The sequence below is a fragment of the Chiroxiphia lanceolata genome, chromosome 4, assembly GCF_009829145.1.
Source record: "Chiroxiphia lanceolata isolate bChiLan1 chromosome 4, bChiLan1.pri, whole genome shotgun sequence".
NCBI classification, from domain to species: Eukaryota; Metazoa; Chordata; class Aves; order Passeriformes; family Pipridae; genus Chiroxiphia; species Chiroxiphia lanceolata.
Genome location: NC_045640.1, coordinates 75,345,801 through 75,371,019, shown reverse-complemented (window position 1 = coordinate 75,371,019; position 25,219 = coordinate 75,345,801). Strand labels below are relative to the sequence as shown.

General features: G+C 47.5%; 2 long non-coding RNA genes across 3 annotated transcripts; both read left to right on the top strand.

Annotated features, from left to right (window-relative positions):
* Positions 1 to 1,314: 1,314 nt before the first annotated feature.
* LOC116785740 lies at positions 1,315 to 24,376 on the top strand. The gene is made up of 3 exons (XR_004356691.1): positions 1,315 to 1,326; positions 14,581 to 14,582; positions 24,187 to 24,376. It is a non-coding gene; the product is annotated as an uncharacterized LOC116785740 (long non-coding RNA).
* LOC116785708 lies at positions 20,980 to 23,379 on the top strand. 2 transcript variants are annotated; one of them, XR_004356647.1, is made up of 4 exons: positions 20,980 to 21,057; positions 21,311 to 21,427; positions 21,899 to 22,177; positions 23,347 to 23,379. It is a non-coding gene; the product is annotated as an uncharacterized LOC116785708 (long non-coding RNA). The 2 variants fall into 2 exon arrangements; XR_004356646.1 differs by lacking the exon at positions 23,347 to 23,379 and having other exon boundaries at positions 21,899 to 22,292.
* Positions 24,377 to 25,219: the final 843 nt, after the last annotated feature.

Sequence of the window (25,219 nt, the reverse complement as noted above, 5' to 3'; positions counted from 1 at the left end):
AACCTGATAAATATCGTGCATCTAACACCTGACACTGGCCAGGAGGGCTGCTTGTACTACAGAAGAACTGAATTCAAGTGTAACTTGAAAACATGAATAGAGCATCCAAGAGGTTTGAATAAACCCTTCCATTCCATTCTATTCCACATCCGCAGGTGTTGGTGTTTGAGTGGCATACTGTGCTTCCAGATGAGGTGTGAACAAAGAGGATGTCAGTGACAACCAGCAGATGTCTGGAAACCACACGGCTTGTGAGTAAATATTAAGTGGAAGGAATGGTTTAGCCCAGAAAAGAGAAGATAGAGTTGGTGAGTAGCCTATTATTGATAAAAATAGCAAACAAGAAGGGAACAGTCCGTGCAGCCATGTTCCCTTTAATCAGGGCAAATAAAGGGGTACCTAAATTATACCAAATGAAATTTAGGTTAAACATCATGGACAAATTTTGTAGCTGCAAGGATAATTAAGCATTGAATGAGTGGCCTGAGGAGATGGTGATGTTTGAAGCACAGTGAGGTTTTCAGAACAGACTGGACAGACAGCTGTAGTTAATCCTGCTCTGGGGTAGGGGAAGGAACAGGACAAGCTTCTGAGATTCCCTTGGGACTTACCTTGTAGTCTAGAGAAAACACTGAAAATGGTGAGCAGCTTCAATTCCTACTTTCTTCTACAAGTGAAAATGAGAGTGCAAGTATGTTTTTAGAAAACAGTGCTCGGCCGGCCCCATACTTCCCCTTTATCTGGCCAGTCCAACCTCTCCCTCCTTCCTTCCTTACCTGAGCTCAAGAGCAAGCATATTAGTTTTAGATTATTTTGCATTATCCAGGCAGTCCCTTTTCCCAGTGCTCACCTGTTCCTTCCCTGCAGATTTAATTACTCTGTCACCACCCCACGTATCCTGCAAGCAGCAGCTACTGTTGGAGGGTTTGACAGGTTACGTATCCCGTGCAATCATTGACAGCTTGCTTGGGTGTGCAGTTTACTGCTTCTATGCCAGACTGGAACGAAGCCTTGTGCGCCTTACCTTGGACTGTTGTCTGTCCACTGGTACTAGTTCACGTAATAAAGGTGCAGCCTGCTCCACATTGTGTGGCTCAGCCAGAGCCTAGACCAGCAACGCTACCAGGCCTACTCCCATGTGGATCAACCAGGTCAAGTGCACACAGCATTTTGCAAGGGCTGAAAACCAGGCTTGGATCCTGGCTCTGCTGACAGAGCCTTGCCCAAGGGTAGCTTCCTCCTTGCTAAGTGAGTATTGCTGAGAGTCCGTTGGTGGTTTCCAGTGTTTCTGTTCCTGCCCTGGAAGTTGCCCTTGTTCAGCGTTCTGTGGTCTGGCTGTGTCCGGTGCCTGGTGACAGCCTTAGGGACAGCTGCTACCAACACAGGGGGAAGCACACAGAAAAAAATGGGTGCACGTTCCAACAGCTGCTTTCCAAAACAGCCTTCTGGAGCTTAGTGTACAGCGAGCACTTTGTACCCAGCTAGAGACAGTCCTTCTGCAGCCAAGCTGCCTGACAAAACAAAAGTCATCCCATCTTCACGTAGCCCAACTGTTCCAAAACAGCTGATGCTGCAGCAAAACCCCCTCCCTCCAACTGGTAACAGACCCCCCCGTTAGCGATGCAAGGTGTAGTGCTGCTGCTCAGCTCCTGGGGCCTGTACAACCGAGGCCTTCCCACCCATTTCAGGATGGGAAGCTAACCAGTTGCAGTCATCTCCTCTGCTCACCAAGGTACAGATATCCAGGTTAGCCATGATTCCTTACTGACATGGCCTTGCTGTTCATGCCTCGATCCACACGGTGAGGATTACGGTAACTTCTAGCTAAAGCTCGTGCCAGTTCTGCCTGGCTCTGCCCCCACAAAATTTGGGACTTTGTCTTTGAAGCTAGTTGTGGTGATGGACTATCAGTGACCAACCATTCAAATAGCCCAGTCCCACAGGGTAGTTCTGCTTCCTGTAGCCTCTCACTTGTCACGTTGTTTCTCCTGAAGGTCCCATGTCCAGGAGCACTAATCCTCCGGGAATATCTGTTTAAGTTGTCCCTGTAATCAGGTGAATAATGGTGTATAATCTTTAAGGCAGACACCACACTGCACATGCAAAGAAAGCACTTGCATTTACAATGTGAAGCCTGCAAGACAAGTTTTCCTTTAACCTACCACCTGATAAGTAGAGAGCTTTAGCACGGCTGTCAGAATTCCCTGAAGGAAAGGCTATAAAGAAGTAGGATTTGGCAAGAGGTGCTGTCATCTGCAAGACTGCCTCTTTGATCCTCCTTACACTTTGTGTAATCATGCCAGCATCTCTGCAAAACAGAACAACAGAGCTGCTGCAATAAGGAGATCTCCCTCTCACTTCCTTTTTAACTCTGATGGAATTTTTGCTTGGTGGCTTTTATTTTTACATAGTAAAAAACCCCCTGCACCTCCCTTTCCACAGTCTCTACCTCTGTACTGCAGCATTTCTTTTTAAGTTCAGGGGACCCCTGCCTCAAGGAAGCAGTGCTGACTAGGAGGCAGGACACTGCTCTGTAGGTGAGGAGCCCCTGACTGGTCAGGAATCGAAGGCACTGAGTACTTTCCATGTGCTGCTTTAGCTGGGGAGCTCTGCACGGTCTCAGCTCATCGCTGTGTGTTTGCCCAGCACGTTGCCTAGAAGTGCTCCCCTCCAGCAAAGCAGGGCTGACTAAGCCAGGCTGCTCTCTGGCTTTAGGGGCTGCACCTGGATGCCAGAAAACGAAGAAGAGTGCAGGTGACCTGTGAGATGTGATCTCCAATGTGCACACACAGCCCAGGCAGTGGGTACTCCACGCCATGTTACAGGTATTTTCTTGATTTCTCACTGTATTTTCAGTACTGTATTATGTTGTGCAAGAACTGAAAAGTAATTAAAGAAGTCTAGTAGGAAACCTTGTCCTGAAAAGTCACCCCTTGCCAAGATCTGACTTGGTTATGCCAGAAGCTGTGGCAAAACTCCAAGTGATCTCTTCCAGGGGCTGGCATTCATGTACTGCCAGTATCAATCTTTCAGAGTACAGTCACTGAACACATTGGTCAGACAACATCAATAAAATTCAGCTCTTTTCTCCCTCTGGTACTCTTCTGAGCCCTGAAGGTAAGCATCAACCACATTTCTGAACCTTTTTGCCATGTTCTTTTTAACACAGTAACTGTGATTTTCCTATCGGTGTATTAACAAAGAAAGTTAGTTGTGAGAAAGCATTTGAAGTCAAGAGTCCGCTTTAATTCATGTAATAAAAAGCTCCATGTACCTCATTAAAGTACATCCAATACTTTAATAATTCAATATTCATTGAAATATGTCAAGATTAACAGTATAAAAGTACAGGTGGAATACAGAGTCAAACAGAAATGACTGTTTTACTTGAGACCCTTTGTACATCCCAGATGAAAGCTGAGGGAGATAAAAATATATGTACAACTAGCATGTGAGCTTTCACTTCCAATTATGATCAAACTACCAGAACCTTTTACTACTTATGCTTCACTAGGGTGTTTCTGGTTTTGAAAGGAACAAACCACGTCCAAGCTACTGAACTATACTTATCTAGAGAGCATGAAATCGGAGCTTCCCAACATGTGCCTTTACAGTCAACATCCACCACATAATTAGCACTTACTTTGAGGACATATGTTTTTAAGTGGGAGCATCTTTGGAACCTTTGAATAGGTATTTTTAGAATCAAAACCAAACCGAATTCGGACACTCAAAACACTGTCTTTATTCTTTGTTGGTATAGCAGCCAGTACAACAGGTCTTGGTTCACCAGAGCTCCTGTAAACTGACACAGTGTTTGTCTTTTAAAAAAACCCACAAGTCCCCCAGTGGCATCTACTAGTGTGGGAATTATGTCCTTCAGAGGATCTTGCATTTTGCACAGCTCTGGATTATGTCTCTCACAGGGGCAAACGGAACCCTTTCATTTACCAGTACTTTAAATAAAAGCTGCCATTAAGAAAAGACACAGTGTTAGGCTCCCTTTCCCTTGAGGCCTGCAACACAGCTCAGTGTTCCTATGCAGCAGTTGCTAGAATATTCTTGAACAGAGTTGGAAAGTGAGAGCAAGTACAGTGTTCATTGTAAACATGGTGTGAATTCATTGACCCAAGGCAGCGGGCCAGGTCCAGAAGTTATCAGTTTGCATTTGACCGTAAATATTGGGCCTCCATGAGTATCTGTATTTAACAGGTTTGTCCCTGACTCACGTATCTTATTCTTTGTGTAGTCATTTATACCAGAGGCACAAAAATTTGTCTGGATCAGAGTGGTAACATCTGACATGCGCTCACTTAACCATTCTGTCCTACATATTCATCAGTCCTTTTCCTTCTTCCATTCTCTATTTACATCTAAGATGACATTTCAGGCAAGAGAGCAAAAGAAAAGTTCATTATTCTCTGCAGCACAAGGGCCAGATTCTCCATTACTTTCCACTGTGCCAGATCATGCCAGGGAAATTCATTTGGCTTTACTACAGCATGGGAGGAGCACAGAGCAGCCCGAGTGCTTTGTGCCCCCTCTTTGAGCTGGTTGACAGCAGAAAGTGGTGTGAAAGGTCAGGAGAGGGAACTCAGGCTCCATGTCTTCTCTGCAAAACACAGCCTTACTTTTAAGATTCTTAATTTTGAGCCATTTCAGCAATTACCGTGTGCCTCTTTGTTGACCCGCTGTGGGAGGAAAATACACACGAACTGTGCACTCAACATACTTCAACATTGTAATGAGCTAGTACACATCTTTATCAACAGCGTATTTCTTGTTTTAATACTTCAATCCTGACAATCCAAAGCATGTCTCTAATAGCCCAGGAACAGTCCCACCGTGAGAGGGACAGTGCAGTGCTCAGCAAGCCTGAGACACGGAAGCCTTTTCTGTCTCACCAGCACCCGTGCGGGCCCTGAGCACCAGCGCTCCCCTGGCACTGCACAGCACCTTGTGCCAGTGCAGCATAGTGTCAGTGACACACAGGGCTTGGTTTCACACTGGTGGCAGAGCTGGGAAGGCGGAAATCTTCCAGGCATAACTCCTTTTGCCAAAGGGAACTGTCATTGCCCTGTTGGTAAGTTTTCACCTGGGCTGTTGCTGACAGGCCATGGAAGTGTCCAGCCAAGCCTGCTCACACAGCTAGACCTGAGAAGGCTTTTGACCTCCTGCTGTGCTTAGATTATGATTTAATGCTGAAAAGTTGGCATAGCAACCAAATGCTTGGTAACAAAACCTCGCGGCCAAGGAAGGGATCCAGAAGAGGGCCAAGCAAAAGCACTGCCCAGCTCTTCCATGGGCAGATCTGTGCCCTACATACACTTTGCTGCTGTAGCAGCAGAAGAATACGTTAGTAATAAACTAGGCAGGTCTGCAATAAATGAGTAGCAAATTTCTCCAAAACACTTGAAATGGACCCTGGCACCTCATTCAGGCTCCTTTTGCTCTATCCACCGATGCCACGCGTTGCCAGGAGACTGTCTTGCTCCACACGAGGACTCGCCACTGACTGCCATTGTGCTCTCTCTCCACGTCCCCTGTCCCCTCCTCCCCTGTCCTGCTCTTGCTCCCCTCAATGACAGGAGTCTGGCAATGCCCTGTTTCTCAGTTCTGACACAATTACCTCTTTTAATCTGGAAGTTTTCAAAAGCTTTTTGGTTTTTCTACAGTGATCAACTGAGCAAAATCCCCAACCCTCACAACTCCAGACTTGCAACAGACAGGCTGGAAACAGGATGCAAGTGCCTCAAAGGGTAGGGCTGACCTAAGGGGGGATTAGTGAAGGACACTGTGAAGACCACCCATTCTGCATGAGCACTGCCTCCTGAAGCCTAAGATATTAAGTTAGGGGACTCAGGATACGTTTCACTTTTAACTGGGAACTTCTTATAGGCCATTACAGTATCCCCTTGGCTATTTAAGTGTTGCCAGGCTTTTGTTTCATCACAGAGGGCTTCAGAAACCTCTCCTGCCTTTGGGTATTGGCAAGCTTAGTCCCCTGTGCATCAGAAAATAAGCCGTTCATTCTTCAGCCTTCCTGAGGCACTTTCCATACACTCCTAAGGAAACCTCTGGGATATAGACTCGGTATGAGCCAGTACAGTGTCACCAGCCCGAGTCTGCTGGCACCAGTGCCAGTCTCTGACTTCAGAGGGCTGGGCTGTTAAGCAGATAAGTGAAGTTAAAGGCTAATCAGTTCCAGGGTTGGTTTGCCAAGTACTGTGAGCCAAGGATCAGTTTGTGCTGCCATTTGGCATTGTCTTCCATGGTCAGAACAAACTGAAAGGTGGCAGCCGAGGAGACCACTGTCGTGGCAGAGACCTTGGCACTGAAAGGCTTTGAGAGAATAGTGTAGCCAGGGCATAACTGGAGAACACGGTGCTTCATCTTCCTCACAGTTCTTGGAAAGCAGACAGAAAATGAGCAGGGATTTTAATGCTCTGTTTGCAGGGACTTAATGACACAGCCTGTCCCTGTGCCTGTGGGGAGGGCAATTCCTTTGCCTGTTATTCTCATTTTTGTATCCAGACTGAAGCATCAAGTCATCTTGATGAGAAATCCTTCACTGTCTGAAAGTAAATTAAACTGAGCTTCCAATGTGCATCACCCCAGTGCTTTTTCTAGTTCCAGCATTTCTGTTCTCTGTCCTACACTTCACCATCCCACCTGTTTTCCCTCCCTAATGTCAGAGTTTTCAGGATGTTCCTAGGCAGACACACATCAGCTCTTCCCCCCATGGCATTTAAAACGGACAAACCGACACAAAGAAAATAATTTTAATTACGTGGATTGGCTAATTAACCTAATTTATTTCATTTCTTCAGAACTTCACTGTTCTGTTTCCACTTCACTCGGGCACCATGGGACACATTCTCCTCATTCTTCCCTCCCATCACTAGGAGCAGTGACAAAACAAGTTACATCTTGTTACTGTTTTGAGATTCCACAGTCAAAAAGGACATGGAACTATGTGCAGAAATCTTTCAGACACACCAGAGACAGACCATGGGCCCAGCAGAGACAAACTGCAGGTCTCTCGGTGCGTGCAAGGGTTATGTTTGCCTGTCACTGCCTGCCCATCCCTCTCCTTTTGTCTTTGATTAAAAGAGACAAGCCACACACTGACCAGCACGTGGACAGCCAGCCAAGTAAGTGCAAGGAGGTTCACCAGCACACACACATACAGCTGGGCTTTGTTCCGGTCATGTTTACTCGCAAGGAGAACAGTTAGGCATTGTTTCTGTTTGACAAATTGTAACTGTCCAGCTAGGAGAGAGCTAGTTCCAGCTGGTTAGAGCTGTTTGCATTTCTTACCTCCTCCCCCTCCCTCTCCAATAACTTACGAATCCAGCTTACCCAGGGACAGAAAGAACAAGTACAAGCTGCTTATTGGATTCCTTCCCACTTTGAATTGGCACTGGCCTCTTTGGCTGCCAGCACAGGAAGATCTTCATGAAGGATGGCTTGAAAGGTGAACTCACACTTGACAGGTGTCTCAAAGACATTAGGGTCCCACACTCTGTCACTAGTAGGAGCAGTGAAGAGAGAAACCCTTTCACGGTCCCCACTAAGAGCTCTCAGCTTGTCAGACATTGGAGAACAATGGACATTTGATAGCGTTGGAGCACAGCCAGGGAACCTCGGAGTTATTTACTACTTAATTGCTTTTGTGCCTCAAATAGCACCTGATGCAGCAGGGACTGGTCATCCACTGTACAACACCAACTGTCAGGTACAACTCTTAATCCCAGTCTCAGAAACTGAATATGAGAGTGCTCTATGGTCAGAACAAAGCCACTCATTTTCTGTTAGACAGAGAAGAGTAATGCCAGAGTGTCAGTGTATGTTTGATTTACATCCTCTTTCCATCAAGTAAATTATGGTGCCTTTTTTGAGACAACTTACTGTTTTAGAAGGACATTGAAGCTCTAGCACAGCAGAAGAAACACCTGTCTCAAGGAGTGTCTGTCTCAAGGAGTGTCAGTCTCAAGGAGCGTCAGTCTCAAGTCTGCACAGAGAAGAGGTGGCAGGATCAGATTGGTGCTGTGACATAAAGACTGTTACAGATCTGCGAAGAGAACCCAATGGTCCTAGAAATTCCTGGCTGAGTGAGCCCTAAAGTCTTGTTCCTAAAGACATTGGTATCATGTGAACTCCATACAAACAGATAATTGTTTGCTTCACTGTTCAGTCAGAAAGGTGGTTTCAGAAACTCTAAAATCCAGATTCAAAATAATCCTACTTCTGTTATATAGCATTTCAAAACTGTTTTCCGTTTCATTTTTCCCCTTCTGTAATTAAAGGCCAATGTTCTTTGCCAGAATTCCTCCAAATAGACACACACAGGGAAGTCTTTCAGAGAATAATTTAGAGTTGAACTTGTACCATCATCCATAATTCTGACCTTTGACTCATGACCAAACAGTAGGACTAGAAACTGAGTGCACAGTTCATGTGTATATAATTTGTGCTTATATACGTGGTTAAAGCAGTGCACTTTAAGGACTATAAAATGTGTCACAAAATCCAAATGCAACAAACAGAACATGAGCCCTTAAGTTCTTTATCTATTAACCCCACCATCAGTACATAAACCAAGCCTGAGAATGTGGTGTTGACACTTGTGCTGCATTGCATTTAAGGTGCTACTTTAAATCTGTTTGCATGACAACGTTGTGTGCGAGGACTCAGAGCTGTGTGACCCCTGATTCTTGCCTTGTAGAAGGGGAAATTGCTCTTGTGGGTGCTGTGAGGGAAGGCATGCTGAGCTTCAGTTTGGAGAGCCTAGCTCATACCAGCAGATCTCATGATTGCCCCTCTTGCTGGTTCCTCTAGTTACTAAGAATTCTGTAGATAAAGTTCACTTTATCTGAAGGGAGGAAGTTGCTGCCGGATGCAGAGTCAGGAAGGACGGCAGCCTATTGCACAGAGCAGTAACTTTAGAGGAACAGTTGTGTTCCCATGCAGATGGGAAAACAAGACTATTAACCACCCATGTGCCATGCCACTCCTTCAGCCTCTGCTGGGCACACCGCTCCAGCAAAGTGGAAGGAAAGGCCTTTTCCCTTACAATTGATAGGGAGAGCAATGGACTGTTGGAACTCTCTGGTAGCCTGAGCTGACAGAAATAGAAGTGTAAAAATCAGAGGCTGTGAGGCAGGGATTCTTACCTTGCACTGCAGCAGGAACTGTGCCTTTCCCTCTTCTCCCCATATAACCTTAAGTGCTTGGGCTTAGAGATTAGCCAAGAACACAACACCCAGGAGAACTGATAGCTGCCCGTCCAGTTCAGCTGTCGAAGGTCAAGGTAGCTGGAGAAAGCACTGTATGCTCAGGACTCAATCACACCGTTGTGTCAAGAGTCACTTGGGCTATCTTTGGAGGGCACTTGCAAGATTAAGCTGATCTGAAAGAACGTAGATAACCAGGATAGTCCCTTTTCAGAAGTGCTCTGCTAAGTCATCCTTTTTTTGCTCAAGTAGGAGGTCTGGGGGCAAGTGATTGCATTTCCCCTATCAGGCTGCCAAGCTGATATTCATGAAAATTACACTTCTGACAGATGGCTATCCTCCTGTCCTCGGCTCAGATTAAAAGTGGCAACATCTCAGAGCCACAAAGGTAGTCAGAACCTCCTTGGTTTTAGCTGCTAAGCAGATAATACAGGCAAAGAAAAAAAAAGAGCCTTCAAGCCTTACAGTGCTTATCCCCCCCATAACCACTTCTCCTCAGGAGGGCTGAAACAAGCAAACAGATGGAAGGGCAGGTGCCTCACGAAGCCCAAAGACAGGCCCCCCTGTACTGAAAATTAAAGAGGGTTTTTCCGTATTCCAGCATAATATAATGCAGGCTCTTGGCTGGCAGGCAGCCCCAGAGCAGGCTCTTCTGTAGGAACTGAAGCAAGTGGATCAGGATCTTGTTTACAAAGAGCAGTCACTTGAGTTCAGAGATGATGTCCTTGAACCTCAGAAGCAGAGACAACTTGAAATATCCCTAGAGGTGCAACATGCTCTGTGTATCCCAGGCCTTTGTCCCATGCACTTACGTTTGCTGCTTTATGGAGGAGAGTTACAGTTCATAGTTTGCAATGTCAGTTTATTTTCTTAATGCTCTGGGATTAAAGTCCTCCAGGACTTGCTCACTTTAAGGAACCAAGGCCCATCGACTCAGTCTCTACGTAGCCAACAATTTAGCACTTGGCCAGCCTCTCAGAGGTCTTATATCTGCATATCCTGATAAGATAAGGATACATCAAAGGTGCAATTAACTCCCCGATTGCCTCTCTGAGCTCCTTTAGCTTTGTCCCTGAAGCAATGCTACTTTGAAGTACAAGGCATTTGCTCCCCACTTACATAAGTCCTTCAGGGAAATCTACCTTGTATTAAGTGCAGTCTGGCTGTCCCTCTGCCAGAGGAAAGTTACAGCAAAGCCTTACCTGGAGCCTGGAGGGAACAGCGTACCATAATCTCTTACCAGCATGAGCAGCCACCCTGATCGGAGGCACAAGTCACCCATGGCTTGGGTGTCACCTCGCTAGTTTCTTGGTATAATGCTCATCAGAGCTCAATCTCTGAAGAACAGCATTTTTCACTAATGTAGAGCAGATCTGAACTTAATCATATCACTGAGCCCCCCTAGTGCAACACACCTGTATAACTGGTAGGCCCAGCTTCTCTCATTCCTGGAGCTCTTGGCTCTCAGCACAAAATCATTATCTTTCATCCCTTCATACCAGCTTGTCAGATGTCCCACGTGCTATTTTATGCAGGTTACAGGGTGCAGGGTGCTTGGGCTGAAGAACAGGAGCTGTAGCCGAAGGCAATTCCTTCCCAGAACTGGGGCACCATCCCATAGCCACTGCTCTCGAGCCATAGAGTCAATCAGCAGCTTCTTTGTAACTGTAGCATAATCTTCCCTTCTTCCCAAGGTCTTGATGTTCTTTCTAGCCAGGACATGGCTAAATAAAGAGACCTGCACAACATTAGTGGCCGTCTTCTGGTCGCAAAGGTTGGCATGTTATGTGTCATCCAGTGCCAAGTAAATTCTGTTATTCTGAAAGCCAAGTCACCCAGTTAAGCATTGGTGAAGGGTGTTTCATGCTTTCTGAACTCAAAGTCTCTCTGTACACCTGCACCCAAGAGACACAAACACCTGCTTATCCCAGTGAGTTCTCTTCATAATGATATGCTTCCTGTATCAAATCAAATATCTGGAAAAAATGGCTTAGCAATGAAATCTTAAAATCTGCTGGAAGCCACAGAAAATTTTTATTTTCATCTTTTGAAACCACCTTGATATTCAACTGTGCAGAGAGTTCAGTATTTGAGAGAGCTGTTTTTTAGGTGACAGAGAGGCAGTTGCAGTTCTCATGCACTGATCACGTGGACACCAGAGGTACAAAAAGCAACATCCATCCCAGACAGGGAAGGGAAAAGAGGGGGTAGTGCAAAGCATAGACACGGACCACGTAGGCAAAACAGGAAGCTCCATCTGAAAAGGAAATGCTTCAGTGCTGTCTTAAAAACATTTTGCTATGAAACTCCAGGAGGCTGCAGAGAGATGAGAGAAAAGCAGCTTTCTGCTGATTCGGCAATCTAGAGCTCACGCCCTGCCGCACACAGGCCGTGTTCCCTTTCCCTGAAGAGCTCGTGCTGCTGCCGTTTGAGCAGCCAGAGAGAGGAACCAGCCTCCCAACAACAGCCCCGGACACAGACACTTAATGTCACGTGCACAGGCTGCATGGGTCATTTCAGGGGGTTTCTAGGAGTACGTGAGGCAGGGCTGTAATCCCTCAGTGGCATAGGCGCTTCCACTTGTTTGGAAGCAGCTTGTCCAGTGATCAGATCAGGTGCATCACGCAGCATCATTCCCATCTCTGGGCAGGATCCTACACAGGGGAATGTGGGACAGTGGCAGCCTCAAAAGCCTCAGCTGATATGTTGTTTCATCAGCAGATTGGGTTCCTCAGGACTCTCAGAAAGAGTCTTATGACATACAGGCTGTAAGATAAAATGGATTAATTGGATCACAGTGAATCTGTCTGAACACTGCCATTTAGAATTAAAGTACTGTTCATCTGTGTTACCTTATTTTAGTGCCTGTGTAAGCAGAGAGGAAGCAGGCTCCTTTTTAAGGGTTAGGAGACCAAAAGCATGAGTACTAGGAGAAGGTTAGAAGTGGCAAGTGTCTGGAGAGAAGAGCAATCCTTGAGTATCAGGTTGTGACATCAGAGAAGTCACAGATATCACTAATGCCTTGGCATGGTCACAGCCACACAGCTCCTTCCTTATGTGACTTAAGATCATTCCAGGCATTTAGCCTTTCAGACACAGCATTTCTTCAAGCATCCAATGGTACTTCCCGTGGATGAATGACAGGATGAGAATCAATAGGCACTGTTCTTCCTAATTCAGACATCTCAAGAAATAATTGAAACCTCATGGTCCCCAGCTGTAACTGCCCACTTAGTTTGTTAAATGCCAGGAGACTTCTTGTGCAAAAGCCAGTCAGCTTCTTAAGGCCAATTTAGATAATCCCATGATCCCTGGGGCAACAGAGGCAGAATTTCCATGTACAAAGATGGCCCTATAGCCAACATCTATGAAGTTGAAAGGCTCTTTGTCTCATGCAACCAGCATCATTTCTGAGTTCTCTCAGAAGCCACTGTAAAGAGGGCCTCCCTCCAGCCTCATTCTGTAGAGAGTAAACCTTTTCTGCCCACCGTGCAGGGCTCCTGCAACACAGAGGGCTCACAGCAGCCTAGGCACACACACACATGCATCATCTACCCAACCTGCTTTTGTTACTGTGGGGCTTCAGCAAAGCCCGGTACCCATTTTGCTGAGTAGTCTCTTTTTTCTTTCTAATAATGGTGAAAGGCAGTTGTCAGTTTGCCGTCAATGGCGATCTCAAAATGACAGGCCAGCGAAACATTGCAAAAACCACAAAAGAGTGTTTTCCTTGGCAGCATGCCCAACTCTGTCATACTAATGCTCTGCCAACAGCTATTGTCCTTGACAAGTGACTCTGCACCGGCAGAACAGGATCCACTGCAGAAGAGTTCTGCCCATGTGCTACACTGCTCGCGTCTTCTGAGCCTTTAGGAAGGCTGAAGTAACTGCCAGCTCTGGAAAACTCACGTCCCCTGAAAACAGCGATTTTGCAGAGCTCGGGGGCAGTGGTTTGGTATTGGAAAAGAGAACCAGTGCCCAGGAGAAGTCAGCCACAGAACAGCACTAAGTGCACCCAGAAGACACGTGGGCCTGACAGACACAGCAAGACACAGCTGACTGAGGGACAGTGAGGAAAGGGCATTCACACTCCAAAAGGGTAGGCACTCAAGTGAGCAGACCAGGCACTGCTCAACTGGCGTCTTTAGAGGCTGGCTTAGGGCAGGGGGGAAAAAGCACTTTGGGGACCACTAAAACATCCTGTTTTGCCAACATTAATATCCTGTCCATGTTCTGCTTTGTTAGTGCCCTCTCATTTGTGATGAAAGAAAGTACAGGTTCCCAAATACAAGACTGAAATGTTTTTTTTCAGTGATGAACAAATCCTTCTTTTGTTGCAGAAAGTTTTTCTTCCATTTAGCTGTGTTTTCTGGTTAATAAATGCTTTGTGGTGAAGCTGTCAGCCCTCCTGAGTGAAGCAGGGCACTATATGAACTGCTTAAATACTGATAGCAAGAATTTTCCTTTTAAGAGAAGGAAATGAAAGAACACAACTACCTGAGTGTGCCCAGCTTGTGCTTAAGAGTCAGAATGTGCTAAGCTTGAGGTCATGCCATGTTATAGGCAGATCAGCAAGGGAGTTAGCAGGGCACCCATCCATGCTGTGCCGGCTGCTTCCAGAGATGGGGGGAGATCTCCATGAAAAGTCAAATGGTTCAGTCTCATTTGCCTTTCAGCTGACAAACTTTGTAGCCCTTTATCTCATCCACAGAGGAATCTCCCCCTGTCACTTTCATTCTGCTTTAAGACAGGAGAGGGAAGGACACATCTTCCTCTCAGGCACCTGTAAATCTTGGAACACAACACTGTGTCTGTTTTATTTAACTGCTGATGTTATTATCCCTTTCTTATTTGGGATGTTAGGCAAACCTTTTCTCTGATGAAAGAGCAAGAACACTCAGTGCATATCTGAAGCAAGAAGATAAAAGAAAGGCTCCATAAATGGTTTCGCTCTGTTTTTGAGATAGAATCTGAAGATAAAGTCTGTGAATAAGATCTGAGTTTATGGAAATGCATTACACTTGTGGACTTTAAACAGAAATCCATGATTGCTCTGCTGTGACACCTGTAGCTTTCAGTAGGCTTTACACAGACCTTTTCCCTTTTCATACTTACACCAGGTTGTGCTTCCTTCCCACCCCAGGGGATTGCCTGTGAGGCTTCAATAGAGTAATTTCTTTTCATAAATTGAGATAGTGTTACCATTTCTGTAGCTGAGTCACCTATGCATGAATGTAGCTTTAAAGACACAATTTTCAAAAGTGGCTGGGGATTTGAATACTCAATTAATCCAAGAGAAACTGAACGGCCCAATCCTCTGAGGTGCTTCAGAAAAATCTCTTGCTAGACGTAGCAGCTTAATAAAGATCTAAAGATACGTAAAGACATTTTCGTCTCTTTTTACTGAAAAATCAAGGGTTACTTCCACACAGTTGAAACTTGATAGGCATTAAAGAATATCACAGACTCCCACAGAGGCAAATCTTGTTCCATTCCTCTGGACTACAATCTGGTTAGTAGCCCTGTTGTTTCTTTCCTGAAGCATGGCTGGATTCTAGGGCTAGGGCAGTATATCTGCTGCATTTTGGGGCTGCCTTTCCACAGGCGACATAGGGAATGGCACATCAGAAGTTTGCAGCATCCTGTTTGGACGCAGAAGTATTCATCTAGGTCAGGTGGCTTGGATCAGGCTCTCACCTCTGTGTTTCCTTTCCTATTCATAAGATTAATAAGAATTGGAACTAGAACTCTGACATGAAAGCTGTCAGAGCGAAAGATTTTTCAATTTACAGTTGTGTTTGGTGTAATAATTTTTTTTTTTTCATGTAGTCCCTTGGTTTATTTCATTTAGAGCTGCACACATGAACTTGGTGAGTCATCTGGTTGAGAAGCATGGTGAGGATCAGAGCAATAGCTGGGGGGTTGTTCTGTTTATTGACAGGCTGTATTTCCCTAAGCATGAGCTACAAACAACAGATGACTTAGGGAAAGAAAATTTGTGGAAGATGACCAATATTATATATGTAAAGGTTGTCTATGACAGAAAACAGTATTTGCACAAATTCTGAAGCTCACACCATAGTAGAGGGTTGCAAAACACATCAGTCTGGTAGCTCCTTGATGTTTTCCTAGGCTGAATCTGTGAAGTGGTTTGGCTTCAGTGATAATGCAATCCAGATGTTGGCCTGCAGGGAGCAGAAGTACTTACTAGGCAGAATAACTGCCCTTTTTTCTCCGTAATAAATTGACCAGATTGCCCTCACCTTGTGAGGAAGGAACACACTGCCGAACAGCAGCAACTCTGCAGGAAGCTCTACATCTTATCAAATGGCTCACTTAAACAAGTTGCTGACACCCACCCAATAATGACATCAAGCTTTGTTTTTGCCAAGTATTCATGGTGTGGGAAAGGGGGAATTGGGATTCATTTTACCTTACAGGCTAAAGTTTCCTGCAGCCTGGTATATTCACTAAGCAGGATGCAAGTTGGGGTGATTTGCTATGACAGACTGTGCACTCTGTCAGCAGTCGAGTGCTTAAGGGGGGGGGAAGCTTTGGGATTTATTGGCTGGGACAGTATCATATCTAATTGTTTAAGAAAACTCCTTTTTCCCAGAAGCTGGCTAGCTAGCATGATTCTGCACCTGTCAGCTTCCTACAGAAATGGGCTTTTGCTGGAGATCGTTCCCTCAGAGCACTCTAGTGATGTTTACACAGTTGTTAAATGCCTTCACACTAAGTCCATTCAGGAATGAAACTGGGAGCTGTATCCTGGTGCCCTGATAATTCAGGTAACTGCTTCCTTGACACTGCTTAGCATCTGGTTTAAAGTGGACTTTGCTATAGAAAATGTGAAAGTACATAGACCTATGTTACTGGAAAAACCACTGCTAAACCTCTTGACAAACATTTAGGGGGATGGGCGATAAAGCAGCAGGAGTGGAAGATTTTTTAAGTAGTCTGAGACTTGCTGTAGAGTCTTTTGTAAGTGACCTCCTTTTTTTTTTTTCGTGCAGCTCAGTGCAAAGCTCCTTTCCCTGGCTCTTTTATTAGCATAATTATCTTGTCTTGGGTTCTGTAAGTTGAAGTTAATTGACAATACTGGTAGGCAAAGCTGTTGCCCCAACAGGGAGTATGTATAGGGAGAAATCCAAATCACACTCAACTCATAGGGAGGATATCTCTGTTAGAGTACAACCAGTAAGTTGCAGCAGGAAAATGCAGGCAGAGTGTTAATCTATCTTCCCCACCCCCTGTATAGAGATTTCAGCCAGTTTCTAGCCAGTTGTTTCTTTTAATCTATTCACTGTGTGGAAGGATTTTTGTCAAGGTGGAAGCCAGACCCATGAAGAGAAACCTATCACTGATTTTTCAAGTGGCTTATTTTGTTTTATTAAATCTTGTGCTGAGTTAAATACAGCAGCCCTTGGTACAAGGGGAGGTAATTGTTCTACAAAGCTGATCTGCAGGGAACTTAGTGGAGATGGTTTTTAATAAAAAGCATCTGGAAGGATTCCATGATTTGATTCAAAGGCCACCCCACTGAGCAAGACTCACGCTAAAACAGGAGGCAGTGGATTAAGCCCCGCACTGCCAGGTGTGGCCATGAACGTGTTGTCCAGTGACAGCAATTCTCTGGCACCAGAGCACTTCAGTATTTCAAGATGGGTACCTGCCCCAGCCACTCTGTCCCAGCTCCTGTTGGCCATACTTTCTGGAATGCTGTGAGGGGCTTCCCTACAGGCAGACCTGCCCTTGTAGGTGCTCCTGTTCTTCCACCTGTCCAAAGCAAGACGAGACACAGCTGGCAATGCCTTGCTGTTCTTTACGTTCAGGAGGTGCTTATGGGAGCTGCCAGCAGCACTCTGGGGACACATCAGGCTGTGTGCAGGGCTGAGCAACACGGCTCTGCTGGAAAACTACCGGAACCAGGAAAGACTGTATTGCCTAGGTGGAGATGGGAAGGTGACAGAAGTTCCCTGAGCAGTCTTTCGTGGAGGTAATTGCTCGAGAAGCTTCTCCAGCCCTAGTTTCTAAGTAAATGCTCTGGTTTGATGCCAGTTTAGGTGCCACAGCAGTGCTGATCCTGTTCCTCATCTGGTGTGACAGGCATGAGCTCTGTAACTGGTTGCTGCGATCAGGGGAGGCACATGTTCATGGTAGGAGCTCTCTCGGGAGAGAAACTGGAGCCTGGATCTGGGAGTATTGTGGAGCTTGGCAGACAGCTGTTTCTCCCACGTTGGTGCGGTGCCTCATGTTCCATTCCCAGCATGTTTCTGCTAGTGAGGTGACACCACCTGGTGCCAGCCTGCAAAGCTGCTTCTTGTCTCACCCGGGCTGCAGCCATCTGCCAAGAACCTGTGCCAATGGTGTGCTAAAGCTCAGGCAGGGAGATTCCGACAGGGCACTGTGGGCTCAGTTTGGTCATAAATGTATTCCCACATCTGGGTGGCAAGGTTGCACACGGGGTATGTGTTTACATAGATGTGCTGAGTGCCTTTATGAAATCCTGACTGGATTTACCCATTGGGAGGTAAAGGAACAAGTACTCCTCTGGCTCTGCACCTGGTCTAGTATTTTGTAGAAGATCGTAAGATCAGTAGCAAATAGGAGATGACTTGGTCTCCAAAACCCAGAGATACAAAATAATGCCAACCAGGTGAGAAAGTGGGAAGGTGTGGAAGACTTCGTGAGTTTTTATTGCAGCTCTGACAGATTAAAAAAAAAAAAAGGCTCACATGACTTCTCCCACCACAGTGACAGGTATTTCCCTTCTGTGATAGTCTGGTAGATTCTGGGGGGTTCTAGAACAAATGACTGGAAAGGGCTGCTTTACAGCCTACATCCTTAACTGCCAAAGATAATGATCAGAGTAGCAGCAACTGAAATAACAGAGAGGCGTGAGATCAGAAACAGACACTGATGCGTGCTATAAAAACAGACAGGCAACAACGAAGCTCCGAGAAATTATTATTATTTCTGGAGAATTTCTGTGAGCGTAAACACCCAAGCTTGGTCCACGTGTGAGAAGCAAAACCCCACCCACCTCAACAGCTGGGTACAAGGGAGTTGCTGCAGGGACAGGACTGTGGGTGGTTTTAACTCATCTCCATAGTCTGATTTATGCTGCCTGCAGTCATGCATTGCCATGTGCTCGCCACTTTGTTGTGACTTCTACCTGCAGTTTCAAAATCTCTTTGTAAGGTTTGGCATCTCTTTTTGCTCTGATAATAGATTTATATTTGGCAAAACCAGCCTCTGACAATTTTTAAGCACAGTTTACCCAGGCCACAGCATGTGGCAAAATAACTACCAGTGACTGCCTGAAGAAACTCGTTAAAATAAGCAGCTGTTTATTCTGATGCGTAATTAGAAAGCAGTTAGAGTGTTGCAATTTTACACTTACTTAAACGTTTAAGAGCTTTGCGAGGTAAAAGACAGTAAACAGGGGAAATGTAATAGTCTTGTGCTCATTTAGAGCTTGCCTTCAGGTATCTCCTTACAGCTTGTCAGCACTGGGGCTGCACGGAGCTCAGAAGTGGGACTGCCTGAGAGGACAAACAAGCTGAACCACAGGACAGTAACGCTTGTGGGGCATTTCTGTCTGGTACTGGAACAACAGCTGCTGTTCTAAACATCAGTCGCTGCTGTCGTTAGCCTGTGATCCCTCACTTTTTGGATTTTTGACCTAAATGCTGATGTGTGAAGGTGAACATATTTGCTTTAAAAAAAGAGCGGCTAAGTTCTTGGGTTTGGGGGGTGAGGGTTGAAGTAGTAGATGTTTGTAAATATTTCAGTGGAATTAATAACAATGAAAAATGGTGCTCTGAGGAGGGAACCTGCTCAGACTCACCTACTGAGGTTTTCTTTTTTTTTTCTTTTTTTTTTTTCTTTTTCCTAATTTACTAAAGGACTAAATTTTTAGGAAGGTTGTTGGAGTTAATTGCCTGTTAGAAATGTAAGGTTGGTGGCCACTGTTATGGTTTGACTGGCAGTGCTTTAAACAGATCCTATCAAAATGAAGCAGTGCTTTCATTATAGCTGCTGCTTTTAGGTTTTAATGAAGCTTTGTTTCCTAAGTTCATTAAGATACCAACTGCAATTTATTTTCTAAGGAAGTCAGGTCCAGGGATATTTTAGGTTATCCTATAAAAATTCTCATTTAGACAACAGAAATGAAAACAACTATGTGCAGAAGTGTTTGCCCTAGGTCACCTGAATTTAGCTTCGTTATCTTACAGAGGCAACTTCCTTAAGAAAGTCTGATTTATGATGGAGACCTTCATTGGTGAATGTATGTAGCTAAAGCTGTGTATATGTACATATATTTGCAGAATTTCCAAATAAGTCCTGATATGAGGGTACAGCAGTATTAAATGCAGTGATGCCAAACTCGAAGAGGGAAGCAAAGTCAGAAGGTCCCAAAGGATACTTCATCACTGTCTGAAGCAGGTCTGCAGCATCTGTGCATGCTTGATGTTCCTGGAGGACTGAGTCACTCTGCCTCTGATCACACCAGTCTCTGAGCCAAGACTAGAAACCAGCAGCATCCTGAGTAGTTAACATTTAATGTGAACACCAAAAGGAGTGAGGTGTAGGAGATAGCAAAGAATTCCTGTCAGTATTTGGAGTCTGTGAGAGCTACCAGATCTTGCTGTTCCCTGATGCTTCAGGTTAGCACCACTTGAGAGAATCCAGGTAGTGAGTGAGCTGTGACCATGACAGCGATAGCACTGGAGTCCTTCTTAAGGGAAGGGGTTTATGCAGTGAAAGTTTTGTAATCACAGGCATCTGTTGGTCAGAGGATGTGTTTGGAGCAGTGTGTTCCCAAGCCGTGGGGGTGCCCAGCACAAATCCAGTGGCCCAGGCAGAGGTTGGGCAGTATCTGGTCTGTAATGCTCTGTTTTGGCACTGCTGTGTTAGAACCGTGCCACGAGCCAGGCTGTCTCCTGGTGCCCAAATGCTGCACAGCTGCAGCTGTCAGCAGGAGGGTGGATTTCAGCCTCGAGGTGCCCAGTGGTGAGCGGGCAGGAGGCTGCGGTGTCAGCCCGGCACAGCCCTCGGGACCCTCCCTGGGCCCGTGGCAGGGAAGGGGCAGGTCCCTGCTAACGTGGCCCTGCTTCCAGTTGGGCTCCGGGGCTGAGCCGGAGACAAACATCCAGGTCTCTCGCCACAGGGAACAGCGGAAGGAAGCCCCGTGTGCCCAGCTGGAATTAGAGCAGGTGCACCCTCCAGGACTGACTGGCTCTGATTTCTCTTCCTGATTTCTCTCCAGGCTCCGGAGGGGCACGCAGCCCCCGGCACAGGACACGCTGGGCTCGTTCCCGCTGTGCTGGATGGGAGGCTGTGCCCGTCAGACCCACGGGTGCTGGGGATCTTCCCGGAGCCGTGCGGGGGACAGGGACAATCCCTGATGGAGGTAAAAGAGCCCCCTTTTCTCTGAGGCTCTGAGCTTTCCATCTCAGCTGCTGCAGCGCCCCGTGGGCAGCTGGGCTGGGCTGGAGGGGCACTCGTGGAGCGCCCGCCCGGGCCGTGCCCGCGGAGCTCCCGCCCGCCCTTCCCCGGCCCCAGCAGCGCCCGCCGGGCGGAGGGAACGGGGGGCGGGGCCGCGCCGAGGGGCGGGGCCGGGCTGAGCGGGCGGGGCGGGGCCGCAGGGCCAGGCGGGCTGCGATTGGGCGGAGGCGCTCGAGTGCTGATTGGGCAGCGCTGCCGGCCCGCGCTATAGAAGGGCCGGCGGGGCAGGTGCGGGCGGTTGTGTGTGAGGGCTGCGGGGGCGGCCCCGCTGCTGCCCGGGCTGCGGAGGGGAGAGCGCCTTGGCCGCTGGGTTTATGGACCGGGGCAGCTGGGGGCGTTTAGGGGCGCGTTGTGCTGAGCAGCGGGGAACGGGTAAGCCCCTTACCTGCCGGGTGACCCCGGGGGGAGCCGGGGCAGGGCTGGGGGGCTGGTGCTCTCTGGGTGTCTCAGGGATTGCTTTGGAATTCCAAACCCTTTCCCCGTGCAGGGTTAGGAGGCGAAGGCTGGTCTCAATTCCTTGGTGCTGCGTTAATGCTTTTTGCTCGCTCTGTGTCGGTTTCCAGGCTGGCTCGTGGTTTCCCCTGGTGCGGAGGCGAGTTGTGCTTCCTGCGGGGAGAGAGAAGGGCCTCGGGAAGCTGCTCCATGACCCACAGCTGTGCCGAGCCCGGGAGTCTGTCCAGGTAAGAGCAGGGCTTGTACTGCCAGGGAGGAGCTGGGTTTGCTGTTGGCAGATAGAATATGCCCGTGCCTTCAAATGCAAGGACAGGCAGAAGCTGGGAGGGACCCTGAGCAGGTTTGGTGGCACGAGAGCAGTTTGAAAAGACCTTGAGTGCTGGAGAAGTGTCCAGGAGAAATGATTCCTTTTTTGAAGGGAGGCAGTTTGCAAGGACAGGGGGTTGCTGTGCTCTCTAGCAAAAATAGTCCCCTTGGGATGTCCAGGCTGAGGAAATGTTGACCCCGTGTGGGCTGGAGCAAAGGTGTGTGGGTGCCTGTGTGTGACAGCCGTGGGTGTGCAGGAAGGGGGTTGTGGTGCCATTGGAGCTGCCAGGGAGCCAAAAAGGGCACAGTTGTCTGAAAAAGGTGAAAGCTCTGTTGGCCTCTGTTGACACCTGCACCAAAGGAGATGGAAATTTTCCCTTTCTCGTTTGCAGACTTCACAAAGCTCCCCAGGAAAGGAAGCTTTAGATTCCTCCCCAGCTTTATGCTAAAGGTTTCCGTCCTCCTGTCTCGGCACCTTTTCTGCTGTTGGGAGAGCACGAGGTGGATGGAGAGGATCCCCAGGCATCTACAGGCACAGGGGACTTGTACAACTGCGATTTTCCTACAGCCCTCGTGAGAGGGACTTTGAGGGTACTGTGGGTAATGTGCCAGCTCTCCTGCTGGAGCTTTTCTATGGAATATTTGAACACAAAGAGTAAAGCTAAAGTCAGGTCTGTTCTGGAGTATGTTACACTTGTGCAAAGCTCCTTCTCTCTGTTTATTTTCTGTTCTGGAAAGAATAATCTGGGGTTCCTGGGCACTTCCTATTAAATGATTCCATGAAAATAATTTTGTACTGAAAGGGGAAAGGAGCTGTCTGTGGGAGGACAGATGTCCCTGATAAAAGCTTTACGTTTTTCACTCAGAAAGCTTTTAAAATATCTCACAGTGTGTAGGAATACCTGGCTTCTAAAACTCACCAGCTGAGCCTTAGAGGCTTCTTTGCAGAGCTGAGTTGAGGCAGCAGAATTGGCCCCCAGGAGGGACTCTGTGCCTGCTCTCCCGTGGCTCCAAGGGATCTCTGGGCCTTCACGCCGGCACCGAGATTTTCTCGGGAAGGGCCTCAGATCCCCGGACCAGTCTGGGACACAGGCAAGATCCCCCTGCCTTTAGAAATGAGGCCTTCTTGTGGCTTCCTCCCCGTCCATGTTGGTGGGTTCCCAAGAAGGCCTCTTGAAATGCCTTTTGGGCTGTGCATTGAAGCCTTGGCAGCAAATTGAGCCCCCCTGGAGGGACAGTGCTGTTGGTGCCCCCCGGGCTGGGGCACCCCGAGGACTCCAGCGCGCACCGAAAGGATTATTCGGGGAGATCCTCGGGGTGCCCGGCCCTGGGGAGCTCAAAGCAAGGTCCCTGCAATGGATTCAGGCATTGCTGACAGTATCCCAGGGGTACCTGTCCCTGCTAGACATGGAGCTCTCTCATGGGCTGTAACTGGGTGATAAAAGTGGGGCTCCAAGTGCCAAAGAAGGGTGGGATTGGGATTAAGAAATGAGCAGTGATGGTACAATTGGCTGTTTGCTCTGGAATGTGACTGTAAGAGCTGCAGGAGTGCAAGGTGTGTGTTCCAGTCCCCAGCATTTGGTTTGCACATGTCCTGCTCAGACACAGGTCCAACTTCCTCAGTCCTTAACACAAGAGGGAGAATGAAGGACTGGCAGTGTTAAGGTGATTGGTGTGACAGGGGTTAAACTGGGAAACTCAGTTTCCCAGTTTCTCTCTTTGCCAAACTCACCCAAACCTCTGCTGGGAAGAGACTGAGTGGAAAAGTTGAGGCAGAAATGGGATTGAAACTGTAATTGCTGAAACTAAATGTGTCGATGCAGCAGTTCTTGTTGTGCAGGGAATAACTCCTGTCAGCAGCAAGGTCCTGACTGAAGTGGCAGCTGCAGTTGTTCCTGTGGTGTGGACCAGTGGAATTGCAGGAGAGTGGAAGAGGGCAGGGCCTGTAGGTATTACCCCTAATGTGGGTTTTCTCCTGGTAAGGCAAAGCCAGTATCCTTTAAAATCAGAATGCCAGCTAGGATTGGTTGCAGTAACAGCTAAATTTGCTCATCCTGGTTTGCTTGTAGGATGTGAATGGAAGAACCTACCAAGAAAACCAATGGCCAAGGTGATTGATGAGTGCAGGACCTGAGAGAACCCCTGTAAGTGACAACCTCGAGCAGTTTCCAGTATTGGATTTAAAAGATGGCCTTTGCTGCATCTCCTGGTGCAAGGAAAGCCAAGAAACCTTTGCTTTTGCAGGAGAAAATCTGGAAAGCAGGAAGGAAGAAAAGAAGCCACCTGACTCCTCCTGAGCCCCAGACAGCTCCTAAACTGCCTTCCTGGGAATGGTAGCAGGGGATGGACTCTGGATTGCTCCTTCTGGATGTGTGGTAAGACTGTTATGCCAACTTTTCCAACAGCTGGTAAGAATTTGCTGCCTTGGCTAGATGGTGCAAGGGGGCAGCCTTTAAGCAGCTGAAGCATTCCCTGAGGAGAGCTCTGGGTCTGCCAGATGTCTCAGAACTGTTGGAAGCATCTTTGTTGGGGAGGGCAAAGAAAGGACAAGGTGTGCAGTGACCCCCCTGACAAGGGACTTTGAGTTCAGGGCATCCCTGCAAGTGAACTTTGTGGGCTGTTCCTGCTGTAGGGCAGGTGATAGTCCCAGCTACAGTGATGGGAAAAATGGTTAAAGGAGAGCCCCAAGAGCTGGAAATCCTCCTGGAGGCTCTTGGCAAACAGAGTTTCCTGAGTTCCCCCTGACAGAAGGACAGTGATAGCTTTTGAGTGCTAGGAGATCCTTTTAATAGATAGCCTTGAGTGTGTCCTTGTTGCACCAGTAGGCCTTGTCCAACTCCCCATAGTCCAGGAGATACACATATTAAAGGGAAAAATGATCCTTTTTCATAATCCTTTGGTGGCTTGATGGTCTCCCCTGCAGGAACTCCAGGAACTCCTGGTGCCGCCTGGGCCGATGGATTGGACGCCCCAGCCCCTCCGTTCCTGCCCAGCCACTGGGGCCGTGTCGAGTGGTGGCACTGCCAGCCCTGCAGGTGAAGGGGAAAGGGCCTTTGCAGGTCTTGGGGATCCCATTTATAGCAGGTAAAGTTGCAGAAAAAGGACCTGGGGTCTCTTCTTCTTGAGTTCAGAAAGCTGCTTTTGATTGGTGAGCAGGACAAAGTGGATCCTTCAGAGTTCCCATCTGTGTTTGTGTCTCAGCCTGTGTTATGATTCAGGGCTGTAGCTGTTGTTGTCACTGAGGAGTCAAACTGTGCTTTAAATAATGAGACACTGGCCTGATGGCCCAGTGTCAAGAAAAAAGGGGGGATGCTGTCTGAGTGTTGAGATGTAACAAGAGCTAATCCTTTTTGCAGGGGGATGTAGCCTGGAAACTGGACAGAGCTGGGGCAAGGGATTGAAAGGGACCAACCAAGGGAAGGTGAAGAAAGAAGGAAGAAGGGAAGTGAGGCAGCAGCCAAGCAGCACCAAGTTGCTGTGTCAGCAGGTGAGTTGTGTTGAGGTTCCTCAGGCAGGCACTGAGGACTGTGAGGGCTCCAGACAGAGCAGACCTGGGAAGGCCCTCGGTGAAGCCCCTTGGAAACCTTCTAAGGGTAGGTGTGTATGGTGATAAGTGTTGGAAAATGTCCTGACTGTGGAACAGGAATGCAGGGAAGCAAAAAGAATCCTCCTGTAATGCTGACCCCTCCCATCAGCTGCAGTGGAGACACCTC